The 13,088-nt window shown below is 36.9% G+C and overlaps 1 pseudogene; it reads right to left on the bottom strand.

Moving 5' to 3' along the window:
- Window positions 1-4,929: 4,929 nt before the first annotated feature.
- Window positions 4,930-13,088, bottom strand: part of LOC148012967 (uncharacterized) — a 115,190-nt pseudogene continuing 107,031 nt past the window's right edge.

Here is a 13,088-nt window from a genome sequence, read left to right as displayed (position 1 = left end):
TCTAGGGACCAAAATAGATGTAGCTAGTTTTCCAAGCAGCTCAACAAGATAGAGGTACTTTAGTATTGCATTTTCCAATGACATTTGTGTACGTGGTGTTATTACATTTTGATTATAAGTCACTTGAGGATGAGGAAAGGAGAAATTTGACACAAAAGAAAAAGGCTTGTAGGTGATAAGTCTAGCAAGAGATGTTGAAGACTTTTAGAGCTAGCAATGCGGGCCGAGGGCTAGACGTTGTACTTTAGGTGAAAAGCACCGACCTGGGTGCATAGAGCCAAGTAAAAGTATTTACAAGTCTAATCTTTATGTGAAAAAACCTTGCATGACTATTGATTCATAGGTGTGTGAACCCATAATGTTCTCCTAATGATAGTAACTCCATGGCTTCTTTATGATCAAATGCAAAAATATCTTTTACATATGCTTCCTATTGGCCTTGGAGTGTAGGAGCTCATTCCAAGTGAGTAATACTTATACATGGAAAAAGAACTCGGGTGAGTTACTATGTATAAATCCTAGGCATCATGTGTGTTCAAGGCATGTTTTATATATCCCTATGTAACCTATTTTGTAAAATTTGATCGGCCCTTATGTGACTTTTTAGCAATATTTATAAATCCCTTATTGTGAGTTTATTTTTTTTATTAAAGAATTTAATAGATCCCTACGTAATAGTATAGATACAAGATACTACAATATAGAATTGACCACAAAGCAACTCCCAATGGTTCATAAAATCTCTTAGTAGTTCTAGTGAGTATGAAAATATCATTGTAATATAGGACATACAAAGATAGATTTCAATTTTTTTATTAATAAAAGTAAGACTTTAAAATAATTTCTAGATAGAGACATCGGGTATATAACTAGAGAATGCAATTCTCAACCCAGAACTAGCTAGCAAAAGGCATTCACATTAGTATCTTTACAGCTAGCATTGCCTAAAGCTATGATACACAATTACTAGGAAGCTAGACTAGCCCGAAGTTTGTCTTAGAGGTTTTTAATTTTAAAAAAAAACAAAACTAAATACTTTGACCATCCTATTACTATCTTTGGGCTCGCTTACATTGCAATATTGATCTTGATGTTGCACTATTATGGTGGTAGTAGGGCTCTAGCAAGGTATATCATTATATTTGTTGTATCTAGTTCATCTCAAAATATCCTCTCCACGACTCCTCTTTTCTAGATTAAAGGCATATATGTCACACATACATACACGTGCACACACACACACACACACACACTCTCTCTCTCTCTCTCTCTCTCTCTCTCTCTCTCTCTCTCTCTCTCTCTCTCTCTCTCTCTCTCTCTCTCTCTCTCTCTCTCTCTCTCTCTCGGAGATGACAAGAGATAAATGCTACTCAATCCATAATTCAAGCAACACAATGAAGCCACACTTCATTTGTAATTCAAGGAAAAAGCAAAAACATGTTGTATTTCTATAGCCCAAAAGTATATTCTTGAATAATCCACATAATTAATTTTTTCATTTGCTAAAAACTTATTTTGTGTTCCTTTATAAAGTAGATGTAGCTATTAAAAAAATGTGAATATACAAAATACACATGATGATTCAATGAAAAATATGGTTTTTCGATTTTTGCATTTATACAAAACTTATATTGTATTCCTTTACAAAGTAGATATAGCTATACAAAAAATGTGATATACAAAATTTTTCTCCAATCCATAAGTGTGTTCTACTTAACACCTTGGCATTTTCAAAGCTAGAGTCCATGTTGACTTTAACATGCTTAGATGCATCACCATGATCCACTAGTCACATTCTTGACACAAATATACAAATATAAAACATTAACATGAAGGAAAATGCCAAAAAATCACCTCAAAATCACTCTATCAGACTTTTTTCCTTTACTCAATTTACATAGGAGATGATACTAAAAAATAGGAAAAATAACATTTGTTTACCTATCCTCAATGGTCGTTTACAAATTCATTGAAGATCTTCCAATCATTTTCATCAAGCTCATATTTATTATTATTATAATCATATGTGAGGTTTGCAAGAGCAATGAAACTTTCAATATCTATCATATCAAGGTCTGTCAAATCATATGTAAAGGTCCGTGTTCCCTTTGATTTTTGATACCATCCAAGTTGAACCTCCACTCCTAAGGGCCTATCTAGGAGGCTAAACCCTCTCTTGTATTCCACATAGGCGACACCAACTTTTCTTCTCATCTTTTAAACTCGTCCTAAGTACCACACACTTTGGCTTTTATTTTTTTGAATACTTCTTGAAGATCTTATCAATAGCCTTGTGATCTTTCCATTGGTATGCTCTTCTTGGAAGGACACAACAGAATCTGAACCAATGCCAAATAGATTGTCATTTGTTTAAGTATGATGTTTCTCCTCCTTACTATAGTATACTCCTTGTCACACCCTTGTAAGCCTATCTTTGGACAATGTGGAATTGCCATTGAGTTGACTTACCAATGTTGACTTAAAAATAAACCTGTTATTGTCAAGCTCGACTACTGGATTTACTTTGTCCTTTTCATCTAACAAAGAATCTACTACATATCTTATCTCACTTGTGGATACATCCTCCTCTGAATCCACTCCATCATTTGTAGGAGCTAAAAATTCCTCATCTGTATCGAAATCCTAGAAATTTGAACTGGTGTAAGCATAAAAAAGCCTTCGGACCAAGGCTCCAACCACCATTGCTTATCCTCTTTACCTTTTGGTTTCATTTGTAAATGCTCATAAATGTGGCGAGCACTTTGTAAGCCCCTTTTCAAGGCATCAATTATCTTCTCATCAGTTGAAACACATCTGTAATCACCTAAATCTACTTCTTCTATGGTCTCCTTGAGATTCAACTCTCTCCATACATGCTCCTGTTTCTTATGGGCACGTGCAAATTTCACACTATTCTCCTTGCACTCAAAATATGAAAGCCTATTCAAGATCCCTATACTATGTAGCATGTCCATCAAATCATAAGTGCGCTCTTGGCCAACCATGCTCCCAACTTTGCTGAATAAGATTTCAACTGCATCAGATCCAGTCAAATGTATTGGAAGTATCTTATTTGAATGAAAGTCTTTAAAATATTTTATGAGCAGTACAACAAAGTGGCACGAGAGTTGTACATCTAAGAATGCCTCCTTTACTAATAAAATTTTTGACAATGTATATGTTGCATGTTTCATAATCCAAGATCTCCAAACTTGAAAAAAAAATGCCACTTTTGCTGGTAAATGGACTCTCTCCACCAAGCTGAAGTGTGGAGACAAGAAAATATCAATGTAGTCTCCTACAATTTCAAGGTAAGCTTGTGTTCCCACCATGCTCCTCTCTTTTCTATGTTTTCCATTATTTTCTAGCTCTTCCAAACACCATTGGACTTGCCTACTACACATTCTTTGTGCTACAACCCAATTTTGACAATCATCTCACCTAATATCAGCTTCCTTGAGCATATGCTTGTCAAGTGAAAAGGAATCATAAACAATGGCAACATGATTCAAGGTAACCCAAACATCACCAAGAGCTAGTTGACGCTTTGGTTTGTCAAGAATATTGACAAGCTTTTTTCCATTATGTATAAAATCTTGATCATGTAGACCAAAAACCTCTCCATTTGATAATTTGGCTAAGAGAGGCCATCCATCCCATTCAATCTTGTATTTGGTGCCATGTTTGTGAGCATAATCAGCTAACATTAGTTTTCTTCGTCCATTATCTCCATCTGATGCATGTCCAATAATAGGACCTATTGTCGAGGCAAGCTTCTTATCCCACAATGTTGAGATTTCACTCCATTGCCTTTGGACAAAACTTGCATCAAACCGATTGCATGTGCAATGAACAGCTACAACTAAGCGTGGAAGTGCTTCATGAAATGGATTTGCAACAAAGACTCTTGCATAACCACCAATGATACGAGTCTCAAAAGCATCAACAATTACATCATAGCCTACTTTTCCTTCTCCAACTTTAATCATGGATGCAGTCCCGCACTCACGGTCTAAAGACTTGTATCCATCAAACCCAATAAGCATATCATCTTTAGGGTTCCACCTACAATCAAAACAAAAAAATGTCATAACATTTAAAAGTTGATCGATAATATTTTTTATGATCCCAAAAAACAAATTTTGCAATATGTTTACCTTATTTGCTTCTTTATGGTAGTCTCATCTTCCACCAAAATAAAGGGAATCTTTCCTGCAATGCCATGTTTTTCTTTCTCCTTCTGATATATTTTAGCAATGGTGTAAAAAATATATCCATGTATACCAGGTATGAAGCGGGTGGCTTGTCTATGGGCTCTCTTTGTCGTTGAGAGTGAAGGACCATTGAGGTTAGTAGTGAGGAAATCATGCAACCTTGGTCCACCCCACATCTTTGCAACCTCAAACAAAGCTTTGGTATTTGCACTATATCGCTGGCCTCCCTTTGATCGTAACATATTTGTAGCTATCTCTTGCAAGAAGTCCCAAAGAGTAGGTTTTCCACCAAACTTTCCCAATCTATGGGCTTCTATTATATTGTTACAAAATCTCTTTACATCTCTTCGATTAAGAGACTCCATGTTGGCTTCATGTAAGCTCCTTATTTTCACTAAAAGAGCTGCAAGTCGAAGCCTATACTTGCATAGTTTAAAAGTGAGTTCTCTTATATGCTTTTTGGAAACAAGTGTTGTTTGTTTGAGCTCCTGTTTAGTGAGATAACCTAATCTTCTGCCAAATCCAGTTCCCCTATCCCCTCTCTTCTCTTGGGCTAACTTCTCCCTATATACTCTCATCCTAAAGTCAGAAAGCTTAGGTATACCTTTGCAATGAGCACAAGAGAAGTCTGTGAATGGTTGCCCACTATTTGAAATACGTGGACAATCAATGTGACGAAAACAACCATCTATTTGAAAGCATGTATTTCCATAATTCAGATTTGCCCTGGTAAAAGGCTCTAAAACCAAAGTTTGCCACTACATTGATCATCTAATAAAGATTTCACATTGATGCTCTTCTTGTTGACCTCAATTATGTGACTCCATAAAATCCAACATAACAAGTTTAAACTTACCAATGAATTTTCATCATCTTTATGGTGATTTAGAGATGAGGCCAATGGATCACCCTGAGTTAAATTTCTAGCCTTTGTGGAGACCATGAACTTGCTAAGAGATGTTTGTTTTTGGATCATGCACTATACCCTTTTGAGGACATCCACACAATCCTATGAGCAATGGCTTGGATTTTTCCTCCTCCTTCAAATATGCCTTTGTGTGCAATATTGATTTTGTATGCTCTATCAAAATTGTATATAGGTCAGACCTTGAAGGACACAAATGTAGCCACATGTCATCGTACTTGCACCTTACACGAGCAAAGATTTTGTCTTTGAAGTCATGTAAGGTAGCTTCGATGACCTCAAAATCCCAATCTACATTATGAAAAGTAGACATATTATATAACGAGTTTGATATTAAAAAGTCTAATCTAATGTGCAGCCTATTTTTCAATAAAAAGAACTGCATATATAAACTCAAACAAAGAAAAAAGATAATACTTTATGTTTCTCCATGTAAGAATGTAACTTCTCTATTGACGTCTCCATTTCTTTCTTATCATGTAGTTCGTGATCAACTACAGTATGTTGTATATCCACTTTTGTAAGCCCTCGAAACATAAGATAATTTTTCTCATGACGTTTATTTTGCATGATGTGTGTCCTCATGAAGTTAGAAAGACAATTATATGCGACATGCTTCCCTTCCATTGAGCCCTTCCCATACAACGAGTTACATTCATTACACCAAACACGAACTCGAGATTCTCCATTGATATCTTCGCTGTGTAATTCAAACCTATCATCCCTTGAGATTGTTGATTGTTTTAACTTTAGCCTTATTCTATTGCATTCATGTTTCCAAGTCTCGAGAGTGCTTGGACTTAACAATTTGGTTTTCAGCTTTGAAGTGAGGTTGCTTAAAGCTTCATTTTGATCCTCTACAACTTGTTCTAAACATTCTCGCTTATTTGGAGAACGTGGTTCATTCGTCACACTAGCACACCTATTGATGCAAACTTGAAGATTATCACTAAGAGTCCACCGCTCCTCTTGTCGCTTTTTAATAATATAATTGTCCTCAATGAAGTTAAAAGACCCATCTATGAGCTCATCACCTTCAATTTGTTCACGAATTTGAGCAAAGGTAGGTTCGGATCCATCTTTTCTTAGTCTCACAAGGCCTAGATTTTATTGAGTATCATCGAAAATTACTTGAATCTTGTAAAAAGCTCCCATGAAATCCAAATGAAAAATCACTTATTCAATTGTAAAACCTGCATTCAACATTAAAAGATTGTTACTGAAGCATATCTTAATTGAATGAGAAAATATGGTATTTTTAAGTGTTATCTTTATAAATTATAAAGTGTAAAGCATTGTGGAAAGATCGTGGATCTAAAATCTAATTATCAAGATGTAATTAATAATAGTAAACTTCATATATGAGTCAAATGGCTTGAAGCAACCCATACAAATATTACTCGAGCATGTAAAGCATTTACTTTCTACTTGATGGCATGGAGATGGAGTATGATGCTCATGAGATGATATTATATAGTACAAATTACAGATTGTATTCCATAGAGTTTTACAAAAAATTATGATATGTTTCGAGGCATCTTTGGATCCATGAGACATAGAGACTAGTAAAACTAGATTAGATGTTTTACAAAATATGGGAAGAGATTGCAAGATGTGGATTATTTAGTAAGGGTGAGCTAGGATAGGGCCAAGCTCTACGAGTGGTCTTTGTGCCTTTCTAGGATTAGTGCCACACTTCGTCCTCAAAAAGTCATCAAGATCTGCAAATGATACTCGCATGGCCCTATCATCTGCCAATATGCGGTTCCTTGCCTTGAACTCTATTAGGTGCATGATCTCTTTATCTGGAGCATCTCTCGACTCCCTATGTAACCACAAGCATTGGCCTAAGCACCAAAACTCAATGAGGCAGATGATGAGCCATCCAATTGCATACACATATGACTCCTTACCATATGCAGACTGGCATAGTGGGTCATAGATCTCAAGTGCAATCCATGGCCTTCTTTTCCTCTCCAACGCTCCTTTCCATCTACACTCATCTATAATGTGCATGGGATCATCTACCCCCCCACATTTCCAGTTGAGGGCTGGTCTTGTCATACCAAAAATAAGCATTAGACCCCAATCTATGATACCAATTCTTGGGATGCTATCTCTAGTAAAGTCCAATACCATATTGTTAGCATGCAAATCTGAATGGATGACACCGGCATTATGCACGGTCGTCATCCCATCTACCAATGCATGAATAATATTTGGCATGTTTTTTATGACACCCACAATTTTGGCCATCTCCTCTACACTGGGCACCACGTCAGGACCAGGTCTGAATCCCATTGATGGCTTGTGTAGAGGCTCGATTATTCTTCTGTATTTACATTCTTGAAAAGGACCCCACATCAATATATCATTCAGTGTACCACCATTGAAGAAGGGAAAGATTGTAACCCAAGGGGGCTCAAAAGTAAAGGCAATGCATTGTACAATTGATGCATTAACTTTCTGCCTCCCACGCTCCACTTGAAATTGTTGTAGTTTAGTGTTGTTGGAGCCCTTGTATATTTTAGCGCAATATGCTAAATTTGAAGGAAAATAGCTAATATTGTCTATGGTAGCTTAAACACACTTTCTGAAGGCACTTTGGCCAATAACTCTCCCTGGCTTGATAGCATCAAAGGGAATGCCAATTGTTGGTGCACATTGGTGATTCCTCAATGTGCGCAATATAGTTCCTGCCCCTGACAAATCACCTTGTTGCCTAGTGGGATTGAAATTAGGACTTGCACCTATGGTGGTCTTAAGATGCTTTGGCAAAGAAATTGCACCAGACAAGTCCTTGGCCCTCTTTGAGCATGCTACCTCCTCTCTCCACTTTGTGTTCATAAGGCTAGCTTCTCCTTTGATGCAGATGTTGGTGCTAATTCTTTAAGATCTTCTAGCATCTTGGGTGCATTTCCAAGCAGTATGCGACAAAGATGTAAATTTTTCTCTGAATCCCAAAGCACATCGGTGACTAAGTTTGAAAGCCCTTATTGCTGCAACATTGTACGCATGGCTGCACATGCTCGGTTGCAAAAGATGACAAAAGCAACATTATTACTATTAACAAAGGATATTTGATGTTCTGTGCAAGATGATATGGCCTCTATCAAGAAAATACGGAGAGATTTGGCAATGTTGAGGGCCATCATAAATCATAAACTGTCCACAATAAAGAAAGGCAAGATAACTAAGGCTTAAACCATGCAATTGCACATGGACATGACAAAAACCTAACAAAACTTATAATCACAATTAAAAGAAATACACGATTACAATATATGAAAACATTGAAATACACGATTGCAGTATGATCTTAAAAAGAAAATACATGATTGCAATATATGAAAAACATTGGAAATGCAACATAGATTGCACTAGATCTACAATTAAAAACATAATTGCCACCTATGATTGATTCAAATAAATTAGTGTGACATATAATCTTTGATTGAAAACAAAAATGTGTAACATCAATCTCAAGTTATACTGGTATTCTATGTAAACCTTGATTAAACTATACAATTAAAAGAAATATACGATTACAGTATATGAAAAACATTGAAATACACAATTGTAGTATATGAAAAACATTGCAAATGCAACATAGATTGCATTAGATCTTCAATTAAAAACATAATTTCCACCTATGATTTATTCAAATAAATTAGTGTGATATATAATCTTTGATTGAAAATAAAAATGTGTAACATCAATCTCAAGCTATACACGTATTCTACGTAAACCTTGATTAAACTATAGAATTGCATGATACCATTTAGACATTGAAAATGTTACACAAACTACATTAAGTCATAGTTCAACAATATAAAAAATGCTAAAACATTACCACTTTTTTAAACGACTGCACATGTGAGGACATTTTCTGGTCGAGTATATGGCCTAAATGCCCATTTCATCAAACAATACCAGATAACTTGCATGTTAGGACATTGTGCAGCCGAATATACGACCAAATGCCCATCACTGATTCATCATATGTAAGCCAAAGCACTATTTAGCTGAATTCATGACCAAGTGCCCATCCATATCCAAGGGAGAAGGGAGGGTGTCACAATTAAAATGACACTTCTGTGTCGAGTTCACGACACAGTGCCAAGTCGATTGTGACATGCCCACCAAAAGACACTCACTTGCCGAATTCACGGCTAAGTGCCTATTTGGCAAGCACCTTTTGGCCCTACATACACTTATCACAAGACGACAGAGGTATCATGACATGTATATGTCGAGTTCACGACACATGCCAATCCACATGTCCCACAAGTAACAAGACAACTTGCATATATGGCAAAACTCAAATATATAAATAAAGCATGACAAGGAAGAAGCACCTCATGACATACATAACGTATGCCAATTTCATATATGCATGAAGGGTACACATATACACGCACTCATGAAAACTCCGATGCACACTTTGAACTATAGCAATTTATACTTTTTGTAGATAACTTGCAATAACAAAGATAGAATCAACCATACAAAACACATAAGTAACATGCATATCAAAATACATAGATAAAAAAGATGGGACTAATCATATTATAGAAATTTTCTTTTATCTACAAGTTTATTTAAGTCACTAGCTACTCATATAATTTGTGGATGGGTCTTTAAAGCTTTGCCATGCCCTAAAACACAATTCGTAGTTGCTTTCATTACTTCAAGAACAAGCACCAATTCTTAAAGAAAGGAAAATGATTTTAACATCGCACAAATCTTGATTGCTTGAGGGGACACTTATTTATGGAGAGTAAAATAGCACCTACCATGGGGAGAAAATGTGTGGTAACAAGAAGCCCTTTCAATCTAGAATCCTTTAGTTAACCACATTTTGAATATGCCCTCTATTATATAATTGGCATTTCCTTTTCAAATTATTATGAGCCACACAAACATAGGTTCCTAAATAACATTGTTCTAAAGAGAAGATAATGAAATAGAAGACAATGATAGAGTATGATCATGGATACAGTAACTTCTAGGAGGAGACATAGCTAGGCATATATGTTGTTTTTTTCCATCAAGAACACAATTATCTACGATTTCAAATTCAACACGATTCAATCTTGGGATGGTGGTTTTACATTGCTCTAGCAATAATTGGTGTTTGTCTTTTCTAGGTCTCCCCATCCTAAAATCATATATTGAGCGAACCTTACAATTTTTGCATGTATTCAAAAACTTATAGAAATACAAGCTAAACAAATGTAATACTTCAACTCATAAGTACACTCCTTGTTTTTTAAATGTTAGTACTTCAAAGCTAAAGCATTGAGAAAGCTTACCTATTGAATAGAATGCCCTTATATTTCCAGTAACTTCTTCTCAATGCACTATAAGCTTCTTTATCTGATGAGTGTTTATCTGATGAGTGTTTGGTCTGGTGAGCATTTGATGAGCATCTGATCTAGTCACAAACAGAGATGCTTCAACGGAGAAAGGGGTGCAATGGAGGAGGTGCCTTGGTGAGAGAAAGATACATAAGCAGCTTCATTAGAGGGAGAGTGACTTGGTCAGAGGAAGCGCTTCCTCTCTGGTGCTTCTTATCCTCCTCTTCTTGCTCCTACTATTCACGATTCATGAGAGAAAACTTCGCAACCTTCAAAAACCAGACAAACCCTTCATCCATCGCTACCCTCCTTCGGTGAGCGTACGTCCACTCCTGTTGGATTCTCAACAAGTATGCAGTGGAGAAGTCAACAGTAGAAGGGACGAATAACGAGTTGTTCTGAAATCGAAGGAGGTGACGAAGGAGGTGACAAAGCAAGGTGACGAAGGATGATGACCAATATGGCTTCTGCCAGGAGGGCTGGGGTGATAAAGACGAGAAGAAGACGGCTAGCAAAAGATGAGGAGACAACATGTTGAAGTAATGCTCCAAGTCCGCAACAAAGTTGAAGAAGAAAAAGAAGGCGAGGAGCAATTGTGTCTTTTGTTGTTGCTTGATGTGCATGCTACTCCTACACTAACTTTTGTGGCTCCAGCTGCCTCTGCTGTGGCTCCTTCCGCACTGTCTCCCTCAGGCTATGCAATGGAGGAGGCGCCTTCGTGAGAGAGAGAGAGACATAAATGATCAGAGGAAGTGCCTAAAGAGAGAAAGCAAATTGTAATCTATCGAGAATGAGATTGTGCCTCATGTGCTCGTAAAGGAAGAGGGAGGTTGGTGAACATGTTTGCATCGTGGAATGGTAGCCTACAGAGACTGCTACATGAGACTCTTGGAGGAGAAAGCTGAGGTACTGCGGTATTGCCACTAAAATTTGCAATCATTGAGGATTAACCCTCACTCCTTCCCAAGAAAACTCTTCTTTACTTGAGGCACCTATTCTAGATTAGCCTCCAAATTATTAAAGTATTGAGTGGTGGACTTCCCCAATGGCTGTGACCTTGGCCCCACCTTCATATCCTCCTCCTGGCGACATTCTCCCAGTCTCCAAACTCCCAATGATTGCAAATAACAATGATAGCAAAAGGTAAAACTACAAGTGCCTGGATTATATAACCAAAAACCTTTTACACCAAAGAAATCCCCGTAACCAACAAATGTACACTTTCAGCTTGTGAAGAGATTTTATTTAACTTGTCAGAGAGAATTAGTGAGTAGCTTGGGGTGTCATAGATCCTCAAGTCAAAGAGATTAGGTTTAAAACCAAGAATTGTACTTGCTACTACTGAAAAAACAATTAAGGCAATAAAAAATACACACTAAAAAGTATACAATATCTCATAGAGAACTCATACCAAGATGCATTGCCACACTTTATCTGGCACACTTCCTTCCTCAACTCCATCATCATCCTCTCATCATATTCAACATGTATCAAAGCTATAGAAGGAATCAAGTTATCCTCAACATTTGTAAGCACTTCCTTGGGTTCTGGAAGACTGCACAACACAGTATCACTACATCACATTTAATGTTTCACATGAAATTTCATAGGTGACAAGAAAGAACACCATTGAGGAGCCTTTGAGGGATTGAGGAGGGATTATAGAAATCTATAGATGTATAGCTTGAGTATAGCTTCCAATACTCTCGCTTCTGTCTGCTGCTACGTAGACACTTTACTACTTTCACATTCAACAACAACTTGTGGGGAGAGTCATAAATAATCTGAAATATCCATAAATGTAGATTTAGAAGTTGCAGAAGCATTACAAAATAAAAAAGTGAATGCTTTCAACCAAATCTACCTTACTTCATTAGATGACCTTGTCAATACAGTGCCAAGGTATGTGTCTCTCGTGTGTGTGTGTTGCTCGTGTGTTTTTGTTACTACATAGGAAAGTGAGAGGCAAGTACATTAACTTTGGCATGTTTAACAATAATCCCTTCAAATCCTGGAGGTGAGTTGTCTGCACTGACATGGCCTTTTGCATGTAAAGATTTCCTGTAAAAGATCCTATTGGAATTTTGTGCCAATCTACCAGGGAGCATCTTTTGCTATGAATAACTAGACCTGAAATCAATAAAAAGAACTTTAGAATAGTTTAGAAGCGTCAACATAAGAAAGAATTTCTCCTATTTTATGAAGCACAATATGTTCAGGGTTGCTCCACGCAGAGGAGAGAGAGAGAGAGAGAGAGAGAGAGAGAGAGAGAGAGAGAGAGAGAGAGAGAGAGAATGGCTCAAGGGGATGACCATGGTGTGCAACTTGAAGCTTCATTCTTTATAGAGGTCTGAAACTTTAGGTAGCTTGGTGCATGTTTAGTGGGAGAGTGATAGAGATGCCTTGAACACACATAATGCCTAGGATTTATACATAGTGAGTACATAATAGCTTACCCGAGTGGTGACTTCAGGCCTCCTTCAGGCTTCAAGTATGATAGGAGGGGAGAGAGACTATGTGTATGTGTGTGCACATGCACACACTCCTATTTGAGAGAGAGATGAGCATGAAAATACATGTGTTTCAATA

Source organism: Lygodium microphyllum, chromosome 26 (genome assembly GCF_053477565.2).
Source record: "Lygodium microphyllum isolate KBCC chromosome 26, Lygodium_microphyllum_v1.1.10, whole genome shotgun sequence".
NCBI classification, from domain to species: Eukaryota; Viridiplantae; Streptophyta; class Polypodiopsida; order Schizaeales; family Lygodiaceae; genus Lygodium; species Lygodium microphyllum.
This window is presented reverse-complemented; position numbering and strand designations above follow the sequence as displayed.